This window comes from Scomber scombrus, chromosome 3, assembly GCF_963691925.1.
Source record: "Scomber scombrus chromosome 3, fScoSco1.1, whole genome shotgun sequence".
Taxonomy (NCBI): Eukaryota; Metazoa; Chordata; class Actinopteri; order Scombriformes; family Scombridae; genus Scomber; species Scomber scombrus.
This window is the reverse complement of record NC_084972.1, coordinates 34,402,801-34,419,783: the sequence shown is the minus strand read 5'-3', so window position 1 is coordinate 34,419,783 and position 16,983 is coordinate 34,402,801. Positions and strand designations below refer to the sequence as shown.

At 40.1% G+C, this 16,983-nt stretch overlaps 1 long non-coding RNA gene across 1 annotated transcript; it reads right to left on the bottom strand.

Annotated features, from left to right (window-relative positions):
• Positions 1–2,405: 2,405 nt before the first annotated feature.
• On the bottom strand, positions 2,406–9,199 carry LOC133978036 (uncharacterized). Its single transcript, XR_009924986.1, has 3 exons — positions 9,146–9,199; positions 3,309–3,414; positions 2,406–2,484 (listed from the first exon to the last, which is right to left on the bottom strand). It is a non-coding gene; the product is annotated as an uncharacterized LOC133978036 (long non-coding RNA).
• Between the last annotated feature and the right edge of the window lie 7,784 nt (positions 9,200–16,983).

Genomic DNA, 16,983 nt, shown 5'->3' with positions numbered 1-16,983 from the left:
TTATAATTCAGTTTGATCATCAGTATAAATAAATAGTTTTCTTACCGTTTTCAGCACCAAACGTTACTTCAGAGCCAGTCAGGAGACAGAAAAACACCAGAAGAAGAAGCTCCATAGTTATCGATGACGGCTGGAAATTCAAAGTCACTTTAACGTTACTGATCAAAACCTTCCGACTGCTGACTGAACGGACCCGAAATATTTCGGTTTTATCCGGAAGCAGCAACACGACACCAGCGCACATCCTTAAAAATAAAGCGTTAAACGTCAAAACACCTTCTGAGTTTTTTATTTTACACTTTCAACCTGTTAAAGAAACTCAGAGCCAGGCCCCTGAACGCACCACAGAGCAGTCCTGACTGACTGATTCACTGATTGATTGATTTGATGCACCTGGACTTTATCAACAGAAACTAAACCTTTTCAGCTATTACTCTCATACTGTGTAAAACGCTGAATGAGTGTTCTTCTTCTCTTGACACTTTCACAACTCGTTTCTGACTCTACAGTACCATCTGGTGGCGGAATTTATACAACACTTAACTCATGAATGAACCAACAACGATGCAAATTAAATTAACTAAATTACAAAGATACATGATTGATCTGTGACATTTTAAAAAGTCACATATCTTAATATACTATAATTCAAAAATACAAATAACATGTTATTATTATTGATAACAAACACAACTATCACAGCCAAATCATCTATCTTCGTTACAACTCTTCCTCGTCTGTCTTTTCCCTTTGCTTTACCAGGTTTTTACCCACAGTGAATCTAGCCAGGGTTGGATCTGTTATTACCTTGGCCACCAGTTTATTAGCAGCACTTATATTCTTTATTTTGAATGTAATTTTGCATAGATTTGTCATAATTAATTTGATATGACTAGTTGGTAGTGTAAAAGGGTTCCTTATATTTTATTTTCATGCCACTATTGATGACTGTATACCATTTGGGCTGTCGATCTTTAATTGTGGTCGAGAGAGACCTCTTGTGGACATTTGGAGCATAGCATGCTGAATTGTTTACAGCAGCAGAGTTGTTATTGTCATTATTTCTTTGTTTATTCAAACCAATTGAACTAATAATATTTATTCTTTTAATGTAATTTCCTTCAGATAACCACAACTTAAGAATGACTGAATGACTGGTTATTCATATTGGACATAGAATTTATGTACCCATCTGCCTTTACTCCTGTGGGACGTTATTAAAGATCGTTGACTAAACTCCTGGATTGCTGCAGTTTTTTTGACAGGAAAATAAAGCCAGAATTGTGTATGCAAGCAATCATATACATATATTAGCAGCAAAACACATGAAGGTCCAGACTCGACACACAGAGAGGCAGATTAAGGAGCAGTTAAAAAGCTTCTAGAAGAGGAGGCCAGGATGGAGCTTCGTCCTCTTACAGACATGAAGCTCATTATTTACATCTTCCAGATTTGATTTAAAATGAGACTTTTTACAACTACACATAACACACATAAATACGTTTAAAATCAACATGTTTCAGATTGTTATTAATACATGTTTTATATAAGCCTCATCTCTATTTCACAAACACAAAGACCAATTACTGTAACAGAAATATTTTATTTAAAAAGCACATAATGGCTCAATAACTGTTAGTGGTACAGAAAGTGAAAGTTTCAGGTACACGATGCATTTAGCATTAGTATAAAGATACTGCTTAGATAGATAGATGTACTGTATTCCAGACTTAGGTCCATAAAAAGTCTCTTTTTAAAAACAAAATATAAAAGATAAAAAAATTAAAAACACAATAAAAAACACCCTAGTGACCTATTTTTAAAAGGCACTTATACCAGTGCTCCCAAAGCTGAGACGTGCAGCGTGTTGCACTCTACACAATATTTACCAGTACCAAAACAATTTCATTTTCAGAATCATTCAACCAGCAAATAAACATATACATTAAGTTTCTCAAAACAGATTACAGAGTGTTTATTCGAGCAGTCACAAACATTTCAGTAGCGCTGGTCCATCTGGGCCTTTTTAACACTAATCTCAGTGCGTCATTAAAAGCCACTTGTAGTCTCTGAAGGCTCGATTTTTTTATAGTTCAACCACAGATGTGCAGTGTACAAAGGAGAACAATAAGCTTTAAACAGAGTCAGCTTCACTCCATCAGTGCAACAACTGAATTTACGTGACAATACATTTGCTTGCACATACAACATACGACACTGACGATAAATGTCCTTTTAAAACTTGCTTCCTGAAACAGGCCCCAGACCTCAACTTAAAAAACAGCCTTTGGATAAATGAGGACAAAATGCTCCAACTGTTCCAAAAATGTTTTCACTGTTTTGGTCTAAAACTCAAATTGATCCTCAAAAAAATCAAAAGATACAAGAGCACACACACCTCAGCAGTCAACTTCAAGGCACGTTGTTAGACTCGAGAATCTGCAGTCATGAGTGGTGAACCGGTGTCATCATCATCACCTCCGTCTGCAGGAGAGAAAACATGTTCTTCAGTTAATAAACACATGAACTACATTGTGTCCACGGGGCCAGGGATTTTGTGCCCCATGTAAAGACATCACATTGGGCCCCATGTAAAGACATCACATCGGGCCCCATGTAAAGATATCACATTGGGCCCCACTACCACACACAGATCACACCAACCATGCACCATTGCAGTAAACCACAGCTCTACCTGTGAAGGTTTGCAGCTCTCTTGTAGTCCAACACTAACTGTACAATATTTACTGAACTATGAAAATATAACACTGTGCAGACATTAATGCAACATTCTGCAAACAGTGGTATTCACTGATTAAGACTGACATCCTCTATAAATAATGTGCTGAAGGCCAGCTTGTAGCAGCCAATCACGTGATAAGTTGGTTGGTTATTATGTTATTGGCCTGGTAAAAAATAATCCTTCACAAATGTAATAACTGGAGGCCATTAACATAATAATATACTAATATCACTTTATTTAAGCTTTATTTATTGGATATATTTTACCAGGCCAGTAAAGTAATAACTTAATAGGTTATTGGCTAAAAAGTTATTACATTATTGGTTCAGTACTTTTATTATGTTGTTGGCTTATTACATTAAAAAACTGCTACACAGCTTTTACAGTCTAAAATGTAATTTTAATTTTAATATTCTTAAATGGAAAATTCTATCAATATAATGATATGATGAACAAAATCAGCCGTATATATTTTTAATGAAGTATACAAACAATTTTCTATCACAGAAAAGGATTTAATAAATGTTGTTTTCATAATAAGAAGAAATAAGAAATTCCCACAGACCTCCTTCAGTTACACCAAGTAACATCTCATTCAACACAATGTTGCTCACTTCCTTCATTTCGGTCTTGGGCTGTTCCATTACTAGGGGGGGTCGGGTCTGTTGTTCCTGGCAGCAAGAGAAGGAAGAACTGAGTTAGTATAAATATCTGCTAAAAGCTTACCTGCATTGATTAAATGTCACATAAAAGAGGAGAGAAATGCAAACACTCTGAATCTTCTGTGAAGATATTAGCAGTAACTAATATTTGGGGAGCAAATGTTACATTAATGTTTTACTGTGGACTAAGTTTAACTAACAGGTTAATTTCCACTCATGGACTAAACCCACCTTTAAGAAACATTGGGCCAGATGCCAGAATATGTTCGTATTTTTCTTCCTAAATCTCGAAAACTTTTTTCGTGAGGTGGAATTTACGAGTTAGCCACGTCAGATTCACCAAACACTCGTATCACCAGGAAACAGTCGTAAATGACCTTCGTAAACATGATGAATCCCACCTGTTCTAAATGAACGCGCGTTCCAGAGAATAGTAAATTAACATGAATGACGCCCCCAAAATACCATATACGGTCAGACGACCGGCAGGTTGTGGAGAAGCTCCATTCATGAAAATGGCACTAAAGACCAAGAATAATAACTTTAGGAGCTCTCAGACTGGGGTCCCGCTCTCAGGTTTACAAGAAACATCACCTGGATGCGCTGGGACGCATCATCAGTGTTGTAACCTGGGGTCAGCAGGTGTTTCGGGTCTCACAACATACACCCTCGCCCAGGTGACCCGGCCGGGGTTGATCAAGCCCCAACCTGTGTCCCAGCAGCGACCCACGGATCAGCCCTCTTTATCCAAGGCCACCTTGTAGCTTTCTCTGCGGCTTCGCTTGCGGATTTAATGGCCATCTTTTTGGCTGCTCCTGTCACGCCCAATTGAGAGAGGACTTTGCAGAGTGAACGTCCTGCAAAGCCTCTGCAGCCGACCTCTATGGGCTCGTAGAATGTTCTCCAGCTCTCAGAAATAGATCAACAGAAACACATATTATTATTTAGTGTGTAAGTGGTGGAATTAAAGGTCCTGAGAAAGACAAAGAATGAGGAAAAATGACCCGTGCTGTGAACGCTGTCTCAGCTGTTGCGCGCAGCATCACAGAAATAAAAACAAAAGTCACTGAACATGAATTATGCCAGGGGATGTCATCAGCCATAAGCAATATTTCAATTAAATGAATAACAGTTATTAATAAATAGTCAGTTTATATTGTGGAAAAATAGCTGTGGACAAGTCGCGTTGTAGTTTCTGCCGCTAGTATTTATATTGTACGCTTGCATTATATCATAGTTTCAATTGTCAATTTAAATGACTGATATATTTACCTAAATTGTTAAATAGCCTACTTCTTAATACTAAATAGCCTAATAATTTTACAAACAGAGTAATGTCATCATGATTATGGATTCAGAAGTGCAATTTAATGAACGGGACATAGTATACACTTGCTCATTACATCCCCTGTAGTTCACACCCATTACTCAGGGGTCTCTAAAATACTGACAATATAATAATCGCTCAGCCTGCGGATCGAGATTATTCATTTCTCTGTTAAGTGGTAGTCAGCATACAGTGATGTTAAAAAGAAAATCCAAGTCAGTTGATTCTGAAGCTCAACTGCTGATGTTACACCTGCTGCCGGACTGCTGTCAGCACAGACCTGCTAACACCCGGGATGACAACGCAGGGCAAGTCGGCAGAAGAAGTTGGAGATGAGGGTAACAGTTCAACAGCTCGACCTCTCTGTGTCTTTTGTGCTGATAAACTACAGTAGGTTACATCACTCTGTAGAGTAAAGAGTATAGCTACCGTATCGTGCTTGGCTAGATTGTATCATACAGTGTTGATTGGTCTTGATACCCGTGTGGAGGTGTTATGTGTTTATCATAAGTGATTATCATATCTTGCTTATAGTATATGAAATCCATGGTACCATCCAGGTACGACAGGTCTGAACCACTCGTAAATTTTGTTATTACCTAAGAAAAAATCCAAAATACGAGAACATTGGTGAATTGGTGAATCACTTGTACGCATGGTTTAAGAACGAATCTGTGCGTACGAGTGGTTCTTGCATCTGGCCCATTGGCTGACATATTGTGGCCCTCTCACTTCTCTCTTGTCTTTCTTTTCTTTGTTTTAATTTGGAGCCCTGATTTTATTTGATGAAGCTGTAAGGGCCCCTGTCAGTCACGGGCCCTTAGAGTCCTAACTTTCCAACTCCTTTCGGTTCCCCTGGTGGCAGCTACAACTGTTATGGCGTTTTTCTCCGGCATGAAATATGACTGTCAAGCAGCCTCCCATCCTTGTATGACAGCCCAGGCCCGTCAAGCCCCTCTGAAAACCTTATGCAGCAGATCGTTGAGACGGCAAAGGTAAAATTCACTGCCCCTATTGCGACAGCGCCCATTACCTGAGTCAGTGCACAGACTTTGCTGCCCTTACCAGAGATCTGGCTGTCAGTTGGATTAAAGAGAACAAGCGATGCTGGAGGTGTGCCCGATCACACCTAGCTAGAGACTGTGACTTAAAGAAGCCTTGCCACCTCTGCAAAGGAAAGCACTTGTCCTCTCTCCATGATGTAAATCAGCGGAGTCCGGCAGAGCCCGTGGACAGTCCCTCAGAGAGTGCCACCTTCTGCACCTCTAACTCCGAGACTCTGTACCTGTACCAGTCACGCTGTGGTGGAAAGGTCTTCCTCAAGGTTGTCAAGGTTACCCTTCATCAAGAGAATAGAGCATTCGAGACGCATGCTATTCTTGATGATGGCTCAAAGCGCACCATCCTGCTCTCCAGCACCGCACAGCATCTGGGACTGCGAGGAACGACTGAGGCTCTGAAACTGCAGACAGTGCACCAAGACATCAAGACAGTGCATGGAGCCTCCGTCTCTTTCTCTATCTCTCCAGCTGACAAAGCCACACAAGAAATTTCCTATCCAAGATGCCTTCACCGCCAACCACCTTGGCCTAGCAAAGTATACATACGCACTGTCAGCTTTGCAGCAGACACCTAGAAGGTCTGTCAATACCTTCCCACTACAAAGTCCACCCCACACTGCTCATCGGCTCAGACCACCCAGAGCTAATTGTTCCCATCGAGCCAGTTTGGCTAGGCCCACCAAGAGGGCCAGCTGCAGTTAAAACTTGCCTAGGTGGGACCTTGCAAGGGCCTTCAAAAAACCTGCAGGATCAACTGTCAGCCTCTCAGTGCCTGTTCACCTCTGCTTCCCCAAAGACAGATCTGTACCACCAAGTAGAGAGGTTATGGCACTTGGACACCCTGCCCTTTCATAGTGAGAAGGTGGTAACGAGGTCAAAACAGGATCAGGAAGCAGTCGACATGCTAGACGGAAGCATGGTTAGGGTGGAGATAAATGGCGTACATCGCTACGCGACACCACTCCTTAGAGCCAAGGATATGCCCAGGCTACAGGCACCCAAGGAAACCGCGATGTCATACCTCCGGAGCACAGAACGTCGGTTTGCCAAGGACCCTCCACTGGCCATCACTTACAAGCAGGAGATTGATAAACTGGAAAGAGCTGGTTATGCCACGAAGCTCACTCCTCAAGAAGTCGAGCATTCGAGTGAATCATGGTATGTGCCCCACCACATTGTATCTCACCATGGCAAGTACAGAATTGTATTCAACTGCTCTTTCAGCTATAAGGGCCAATTACCTGCTGCCTGGACCTACCCTGGGATCCTCACTCTTAGGGGTCCTTGTTCGTTTTAGGGAACACCCTGTGGCCATCAGTGGGGACATAAAACAGATGTTCCACCAGGTACGCCTCCTCCCCAGTGACCAACCCCTATTGCGGTTCTTGTGGTGAGATCTCCAGTCTGAGAAGCCACCTGAGGTTTATGAATGGCGTGTCCTCCCATTCGGAACCACATGCAGTCCCTGCTGCGCTACCTTTGCCCTACAGAGGCACATGCTCTACCACAGTGAACCAGAGGGCTGTGTTCGTCAGGCCGTGCAGAAACACTTTTATTTTGATAACTGCCTGCTGAGCACATCCTCCCCAGAGGAAGCTAGGGTTCGAAATAAGGCAGTGGGCGAGCAATGTTGCTTCAGTGGTTAGCCATCTTCCTGCCGAGGCAAAATCAGAGAGCGCAGAGTTGTGGATTTCCCAAGTCCCAAGCAGATCCCCAAGAACATGCCCTTGGATTAAGCTGGCATTGTTCACCAGACACTCTTCAGTACCAGCACCGATCGTCTCCCCTCCAAGATGTGACGATGCGCAACATCTATCGCACTCTCGCAAGTCAGTATGATCCCATTGGATACATACTCCCCTTTACCACAAGGGCCAAAGTCTTAGTCCAATGCCTCTGGGCAAAGGAACGAGAATGGGACGATCCCCTGCTGCCCTCTGATCTGCTGCAAGCCTGGAATACCTGGGAGGGGGAACTACAGCCCCTAACACAGATCAAGCTACAATGGTGCTACACAACTCCTAACCTGGATGGAAGTGAGCTTCACATATTTTGTGACGCGTCAGAGGTTGCGTATGGGTCAGTGGCCACAGAAGAGTTCCGCAAGCCTAAGTTTTGTGGCCTCACCACTGCTGGCCCTACCAAAAATGGCAGATCTGCCCCCATCACGGCTCCGCCTCTTGAGACCAGCCTTTTATTCTACTGGTGTAGATTGTTTTGGGCCATTCCTGGTAAAGCGTGGATGAAGCAATGAGAAGAGATGGGTTGTGATACTCAAGTGCTTGACGACCCGCTGTGTACATTTCAACCTTCTCTACTCCATGGATAGTGATTCATTCCTGATGGCTCTCAGAAGCTTTGTAGCCAGGCGTGGCACTCCTTTTCAAATTTTGTCAGATCAAGGGAAAAATTTCCGTGGCAGAGACAGAGAGCAACAGGAGAGCTTCGCTGCCATGAGCCCAACTCTGCAGATGGAGTTAGCCAAGCAGAAGATCCAGTTCCGCTACAACCCCCCCAACTCACCACATTTCGGTGGAGCCTGGGAACGTGAGGTGCGCTCAGTTAAAACTGCTCTCAAAGTCACAGTTGGTTCCCAAACACTCACCGAAGAAGTACTGAGGACTGTGCTGATCGAAGTAGAGGGCATCTTGAACGCCAAGCCACTGGGCTATGTTTCCTCAGATGTCGCCGACAAAGACCCCGTCAACCCGAACTACCTTCTGATGGGGCAGCCGGACGCCTCATTACCTCAAGTCATCTACCCAGCGTCTGAAGTACTAAGCAAACGGAGATGGAGGCATAGCCAGGTACTTGCAGATCAGTTTTGGAGTCACTTCATCAAGAGGTATCTCCCTACGTTGCAGCCCCGCCAGAAGTGGCAAGGTGACACTGAGAACATCACACCTGGCACTGTGGTCATGATCGTTGATTATCACCTACCCAGAGCCCTTTGGCCAGTCGGCAAGGTGAAGGATGTCCACGTCAGTGCGGATGGCCGTATTCAATCAGCTAACAACAGGTGACGGATAAAGTGTACCAGAGATCAGTCGCTCATCTCATTAAATTACCAGCCATCCCAGAAGATCATTGCTGTAACTTCTTTAAAATACAGTTTAACTTCAAGTTAATCACATCAATTTCTGTCAATTTTAATCTGTGTGTGTGTGTGTGTGTGTGTGAGTGTGTGTGTGTGCGCGTGTGAGTGTATGTGTGTGTGGAGTCACAGAACTTCAGTGTCAGTGTGAAGTTTTCACTCAGTTTAAAATGTTTTCAACTTTCATTTATTCACAACTAAAACATGTTAACTATTAAAATCATTTCAATATTAAAATATAATTAGTAAAAATCTCACCAGAGATATGCACATGTATGTCAGCATGAGCCTGATGGTTGATTTCCTTCTGTGTAGCAACACAGCGATAGATGTCGGTCTTGGTCACAGTAGTTATGAGGATGATGTCGTAGTGTCCTCCTCTTTCGGACTCCTGTGGTTCTTCAGCAGGAAGGATGTTTCCATCTCCGTCCTCCCAGTGTAACTTAGGTTTTGGAAAAGCTCCTCGAACTTCACACTGCAGCAGTGCACTTTTATCTGTTTGCTCAACTATCCTGACAGACGGCTTTGCTTCAACTGTGAACAAAGTATAAAAGAATAAGTTGTAAAGAACAATTAGAGGATTAGACATGAACTGTAATACTGGGATGTTTTTGTTCAGCCTGTCTCTGCTTGTATATGATCATATTTCAGAGGAGGAAAAACAGAGAAACAGTGAAATAGAAAAGCACATCAGCCTAAACTACACATCTCAGGAATGTTTGATCAAACTAAATATTTGGTAACTTCTCACCACTGCAAACACTATTTCTGACTCATATTATGACAGAGACACATACAGTCAACACGTTTGGACAAACCTTGAATTTCTGAAGTTTCTTGAACCACAAAAATAAAAATGAAATCATGTAATTTGTTGTCTGAGATGTAATAAAGTAATATAAAAACTGTTTTAAAATGTGAATCATAGCTTCTTGTGCAGCATGTCTGAGCCTTTGTGTTATCACCTCCAACAGCAGGAGAGAAAATATAATTATATTACAGAAAATCTGAACTTTAGAAACACAAGTTCTTCAGTTAATAAACATTAACTGCATTGTGTCCAACTGATATGATTGAATTAAAACACAAGCTATAATTATCTTCTTACAGTGTTAATTTTTGCTTTCTTTGTCCTTATAATGAAATAAAATATCACTTAAATGATGAACTGACCTGAAACAAAAAGCCGTCTATTTAAAATGTATGAACTGATTCAGATGAAAAACATGAAGCTGAATGATATAAAACTAGATTTATGTATATGCTATATTTATTTTAATGTATTCAATAATAGATGAATGTAGACTTGGTGGATTTTGTATGAAAGCCAACAGAAAACAAATGTTAAAAAATAAACATGATATATTTATAAAGAAAATATTATATTACAAACATTTCTAAAGAATCTGTTGTCTGCTCATTATGATTACATGGATACAAAATATTAGTTAAACTCACCTTTAATAAAAAGGCTTATGATGTGACACCTCCGTATGTACACAGCAAAAACAAGACCAACAACACCAACAACAATGATAACTATAAGAGCAATCTGCCCAGCTGTGAGCCCTGAAACAGATAAAAAGGTAAAGTAACAGTCAGAATCAAAGTGTCCATCATGTTCAGACATCATAACCTACACAAAGAGAACAACTAAAGGTGTGCATGCTCCTAAAATCTCCAATGATTGACAGATTCAAACAGCAGTGAGATGACTCTCAGCAGCCACAGTGATATTAGCATCCATCTTCTGAGCAGTTTCCTCCTGCTGGGCTCCACAGCTCAGAGGTTGCTTTTGGTCACAGTAGTGAGGAGGCTCATGTTGTTGTAGCATCCTGCTGTTTCTGACACGTGTTGATCCTCAGTAGGAAGGATGTTTCAATCACTGTCCTGTCACTCCACTTTAGGCTTTTTACAGCTGACTTTTGCTACACTCCTGCCGTACCTGAGATCTGCACATGTGTGGAAATCTGTCCATAGTCCAGGTTTTCTACATCCTGAGCCGAGGCTCACAAGTACAAGTCTGTGATGGACTCTGGATTCACTCTTGGGAGCACATCTTCACTTTATGATAGTTGTTGTCATGGCTACTACTGATAAACTTTATGTTTCACTGAGCAGACTGAGACATTAAGTAGCACTAGCTCACTAACACAGACTTACACAACTACTGTCCAGTAATGTGAAGATTTAAAGCAACAGATGCTTCTGGCTGGTGGGTCGACTCTACAGCTACTGAAGCACAATGAGAGCAGAGCCATACAGTCTGCTGTTATACAGCATGAGGCTCTGCAACACTAATACACTTTACCTCATTTACATTCAGTTTATGAGTCAATGTTTCCAGATTCTTTTACACATGTTCATCTGATTAATATTTAGAGATTTTTATATTTGAGTTTTCACTCAGTTTAAAATGTTTCTTTGAGTTCATTCACTTTGTGTTCAGTCTGAGCACACTGACATTTATTCACAACTAAAAACATGTTAACTATTAAAATCATTTCAATATTAAAATATAATCAGGAAGAATCTCACCAGAGATATGCACATGTATGTCAGCATGAGCCCGATGGTCGATTTCCTCCTGTGTAGCAACACAGCAATAGATGCCGGTCTTGGTCACAATAGTTTGGAGGATGATGTCGTAGCGTATTCCTCTTTCTGACTCTTGTGGTTTTTCAGCAAGAAGGACGTTTCCAGCTCCGTCCTGCCAGTGTAATTCAGGTTTTGGAGAAGCTCCTCGAACTTCACACTGCAGCTGCATCCCATCCTTTGTTTGTTTAAGTCTCCTGACACATGGCTGTGGAGATGTATCTGTGAACAAAGTATAACAGAATAAGTTGTAAAGAACAGTTAGAGGATTAGACATGAGCTGTAATACTGGGATGTTTTTGTTCAGCCTGTCTCTGCTTGTATATGATCATATTTCAGAGGAGGAAAAACAGAGAAACAGTGAAATAGAAAAGCACATCAGCCTTAACTACACATCTCAGGAATGTTTGATCAAACTAAATATTTGGTAACTTCTCACCACTGCAAACACTATTTCTGACTCATATCATGACAGAGACACATACAGTCAACACGTTTGGACAAACCTTCAATTTCTGAAGTTTCTTGAACCACAAAAATGAAAATGAAATCGTGTCATGTGTTGTCTAAGATGACAGTATTTTCTGTTCCACTAAATATAAAAACTGTTCCAAAATGTGAATCATAGCTTCTTGTGCAGCATGTCTGAGCCTTTGTGTTATCACAGTTTCATTGTGTCAGTGAGAAACATTTGATCAACAGTCTCAAGCTGCCAGAATGAAAAACTGACCATCAAATGTGTCGTAGTTCTTCTTTAGTAGCCGACAGCAGCTGATCAAACATTTAACTGGAGATTTTATCTTCTCACAGAGGAAGGAAAGCATTATTATATTTCACTTAAAACTACAAGGTAGTTTGTGTTTTACCATCTGAATTAATAAAATCTATTTTATCTTATGTGTCATTCAGATTATACACTATATATTTCCTTGACACATTTTTCACATATTTCAGCTCTGCTGCTCATCCCACAAATGCATGTTCCTTACAAATGTGGCTCCATTTAAAAGGGAAATAAACAGGCTTTCCAACCGTATAAGATTTATTGCCAAGAAGCATTCTTACTGCATTGTTACTACAAAGAAATAATCTACCAAACACAAATGTCCTTACTTTTTGTACTATGTTTTATATTTATATATTCTGTTTCATCACAGTCAGATTTGATCCATTCATGCAAATACAACACCAACAGCTGCTCTGCAGATGTCGCTATTTTAACTGTATTAAATGAACAGTGAACCATTTTTAACACAACTGATCCAATGCTTCAGAAATCTGTTTGATCAATACATTAAAATAATATTAAACTGTGTCATGATCCTCAGATCTCATATTCAGGTTTGAGACACTGACTAACACTCAGATCAGCTGAAATTCTGCAAGTTTAGCACAAAAAAAACAGATTAACTGTCACAATAATATTATAAAATGTTGAGTAGATCAGGAACATTTTTTTATCGTCTTCAGGTATTTTCATGATTTCTGAATCTGAATTACATCCTAAAATCCTTTAAGATTCCACAGAAATCAGTGATCAGCTTTTCCTGATCATTGATCTAAATATTCAATAAGTTGATCAGTTTTCTTTATTACTTTAGTGGAACAGAAAACACTGCTGAGATCTCAGACTACAGATTTATAATAAGAACATTTTAGGATGATTTTGTGTCAAATACTTCAGCATAGCGCTGCTCATTCATTAATAAACCTAGCAGTGTGATGACTGTACTGAGAAACACAAAGAGAAAGCTTGTTGTTTTATTTACACATGAATTCAGTGTAATGCTGGATATGAAATGAAGCAACCAGCTGTTCCAGAAGCAGTGAATGAAGTGTTAGAAATTCACATTACAGCAAACATGTTAGTCATCTCAGAGCTTCACTGCAGTGAGTAAAGACAGATGATTGGTGACTCAGTTCTGTTCAAACCAAGATATCATCAGAGATGCACTGATCCAATATACTGGAATATTCACAGAGATGAGACCAGTTAACATTAAAGAGAATACATATCATATATTTAATATTTAATCTGTAATTCTAAAATTGTAACAAGATTTTATAAACTTTTCTAGAACAATATTATTAAATGTGCACTGATGTAAAGATGTTGGTGTATAAATGTCTCCATGTAAAGTGATAATTAGTCTCACATACATTTACTTATAGAAGAATAATCCTAGTCAGTCCAATACAGTGAGGTTACAGATTAGGGATGAGTCATTAAAACCTAATAACCTAATAATCATTTGCATGGATTAGAGGTCTGTAGCCTGGAAGAATTTTACTTTTAATTAATGTTTCTGTAAAGAAATGAAGGCTGATTATCATTTAAATTAATATAAGTTGGTGCAGTTAAAGCTTTTTGTTTGTTATGAATATTGAAAGTTATTTTTTGAAGCATTATCTATTCAGCTCTTGTGAATGTGGGCATGCAGTGAATATTCATTTATTCACTCTGACCATCCACTGGTTCACTGAACATGATAAAATGGGCTCATGCACATCCTTATTACAGATTTACAGTTTTTTAAATGATATTCAGACCTGTGGAGCCAAACATACATACATGCAGATATAGAGATCTGTGACATCATCAACATCAGGACTCATCTGGGATGTTTCCAGCTGTTCTGTATTTTAAGTTAAAACAACTAGTATGTTTGTATGACATCAACATGGCAGAAAGGTAATACTGGTACAATCACAACTGTTCAAATACAGTAAAAAATAAACCACAGTCTCAGTTTTAACAAACATCCTGGTTTCACACACACGACTGCTTTGTGTCGGTCCCAGACGGATTAAGGCTGGAGTATGCATGAAATGAACTACTATAGGTCTTACAACGTATCATCTAAAGGTAAAAGTGTTAATATCTGCTCTGAACTGAGTGTAAAGCCTGGTGTTATAGAGAGACGTCATCATCCTTTAAATGGTGATAACAGCGCACACATTCATACCGTCTCCCCTTCAAGACATCCATGATGTTAAAATCAGGAGTTAGAGAGAGAAGTTTCTCTTTCTTACCTCCACACATCTGAACAATCACTGCATGAAGCTGGACGTATTTAACAGGTTTTGGAAAGTGACAAAATGTCTCAGACGCAGTGACACAATCTGCAATGTGTCACAAATATCAAGCATGTTTGATAAAGAGGGAATCACTCCATACATGGTTGCAGCGCTGTGGGGACGAGGCCCTGCCAGATGTGTTTCTGACTATTTGACTTGAGTCCATCTGGGACTCTTAAACCAGTCACATCACTAAATAAGTGTTTTATCAAAGTACTCACCAAAAACAAGATTCATGTGGAACATTTGTTCTGGTTGAAGATATGGAAATTCACAGGTGTAGTCTCCACTGTCAGCCACATTCGTATCTCTGATGGTTATGGAGGCGTTGCCTGACTTCAGTTTATCTGGAAAATGTGAGACTCGTCCTCTGAACTGCTGATCTTGACCTGTATTAACTTTATCAGAATGATCGCCGGCATCATACAGGAACACCTGACGACCATCTTTCTTCCACTCAAACTTCTCTGAGGTAATGTCCTGTCTGCTGCTGAGTGAACAGGGTAAAGTGGCGTCTCTTCCTTCGTCCACTGTGATGACTGTTGTCTCTGGAAAACAAATACACATATTGATCAGTATGTTTACATGCAGAATAATCAGGTTAAGACAGACATATGGAAGTTTGTTGTCATGGCAACATATCAACTTATGTTATAACAAGAAACAAATCCTTTGCTCTGTCCTGCACATATCATACTTACACTTGTTCATATTTCACTTCTATTTATGTTTTAACTGTTTTTATTTTTTACATTTAGTTTTCTCTGATTCTTATTTTTTACATTGTTATATTATTCTAGTGTTTCATCACAACCTGAGGAGAACACCACACCGATTCATAAATAATAACATTTAACTAAATGATGATGATCTTCAGCAGTGACTAAGTCATCAGACTATCTCTGTCAGTACATCCAACACACTAATAAATATTACACCTGGTTGAACAAATGAGTGAGAGAAAGAAAGAGAAGCAGGAGAGAGCGCTGCAGATGGAAGAGGAAAACTGAACTAAACAAAGTCAAACTTCATTTCCCAGAATTCATCCTGATTACTACGAGCTAAATAAAAAGACAGTAAGGACGAAGCTCTGAACTCCACTCAGACAGCGAGCACACCCAGAGTTCATCTACTATACTGCAGAAATATCACTGTCCACAAATATAAAGCATGTTTGATACAGAAGACACAGCTGCTCCACCATGAGGACCACGCCCCCACCTGTTTCTAGCTATGACGGATCATTATAGATACTGTAGAAAAGGCTCCCTGTGAACTCTATCCCAGTAACATAGTATGGCTTCATTATAGTGGTAAAGATTTCACTGGTTTTATCAGAGGACTAAACTGCTGTCTCATTAGAGCTCTGAGTCCTGATTGGCTGAGGCACACAGACCTGCCAGAGGTTAGTTGGACTGCAGCTTATCAGCAGGACACAGGCAGCACTAGACCTCAGCAGAGCCTCAGTCCATCACCAGCACACTCATACTGGTTTCTGTCTGGTTGGGACTGGTGTGGAACTGACCAGCATGAAGTGCTAAAACATTTATTTCCTCTTTTATATTCATGTAGAAAACTGTGAAAATAAAGAAAAAACTTGATTAAGTAGGTGTGTCCAAACTTTTGACTGGTACTAAATAGTTATAGTTAGATAACTACTCAACTAGACTGGACAGTTTTTGTGATATGAGGAATGAAACATAATTCTGGGTCAAACAGGACTCCAAGATTTCTGGCAGTGGGCTTGACGTTCGCAGACAGGGGACCAAGACTGATGGGATTTTTTGTATTTGGGGGATTGAACAGTATTATTTCTGTTTTGGAGTTGTTAAGTTGAAGGAATGTTGTGCCATCCAACAGTTGACATCATGGAGACAGTCTACAGCAGCAGCTAGGCTTCTTGGGTCACCAGATCTCAGGGGAAGGTATATCTGTGTGTCGTCTGCGTAGCAATGGAAAGAAACGTTGTGTCGTATGATGATTTGGCCAAGTGAGAGCATATAGATAGAAAATAAAATTGGCCCTAAAACAGAACCTTGCGGTACACCACAGCTAATGTGGGATGTGGAGGAGGTGTAGTTACCTGTAGTGACCGCAAAGGTTCTTTCTAAAAGGTAAGAATAAAACCAATCAGTGCAGTGTCCTTGATGCCCACCCAAGTTTTAAGATGATCAATTAAAATTGTGTGATCTACTGTGTCGAAAGCTGCACTTAATTCTAAAATAATGAAAACTGTGCTCTATCCCCTGTCCATTGTTAAAAGAATGTTGTTGGTTACATTTACATTTAGTCATTTAGCAGACGCTTTTATCCGAAGCGACTTACAAGGGAGAATAACATTCAAGTTACATTGCAACACAGACATTAGTGTGACAATAAATAAATACGGCTAAGTAGTGCTAAGTAGTTGTAAGTTAAGAGTG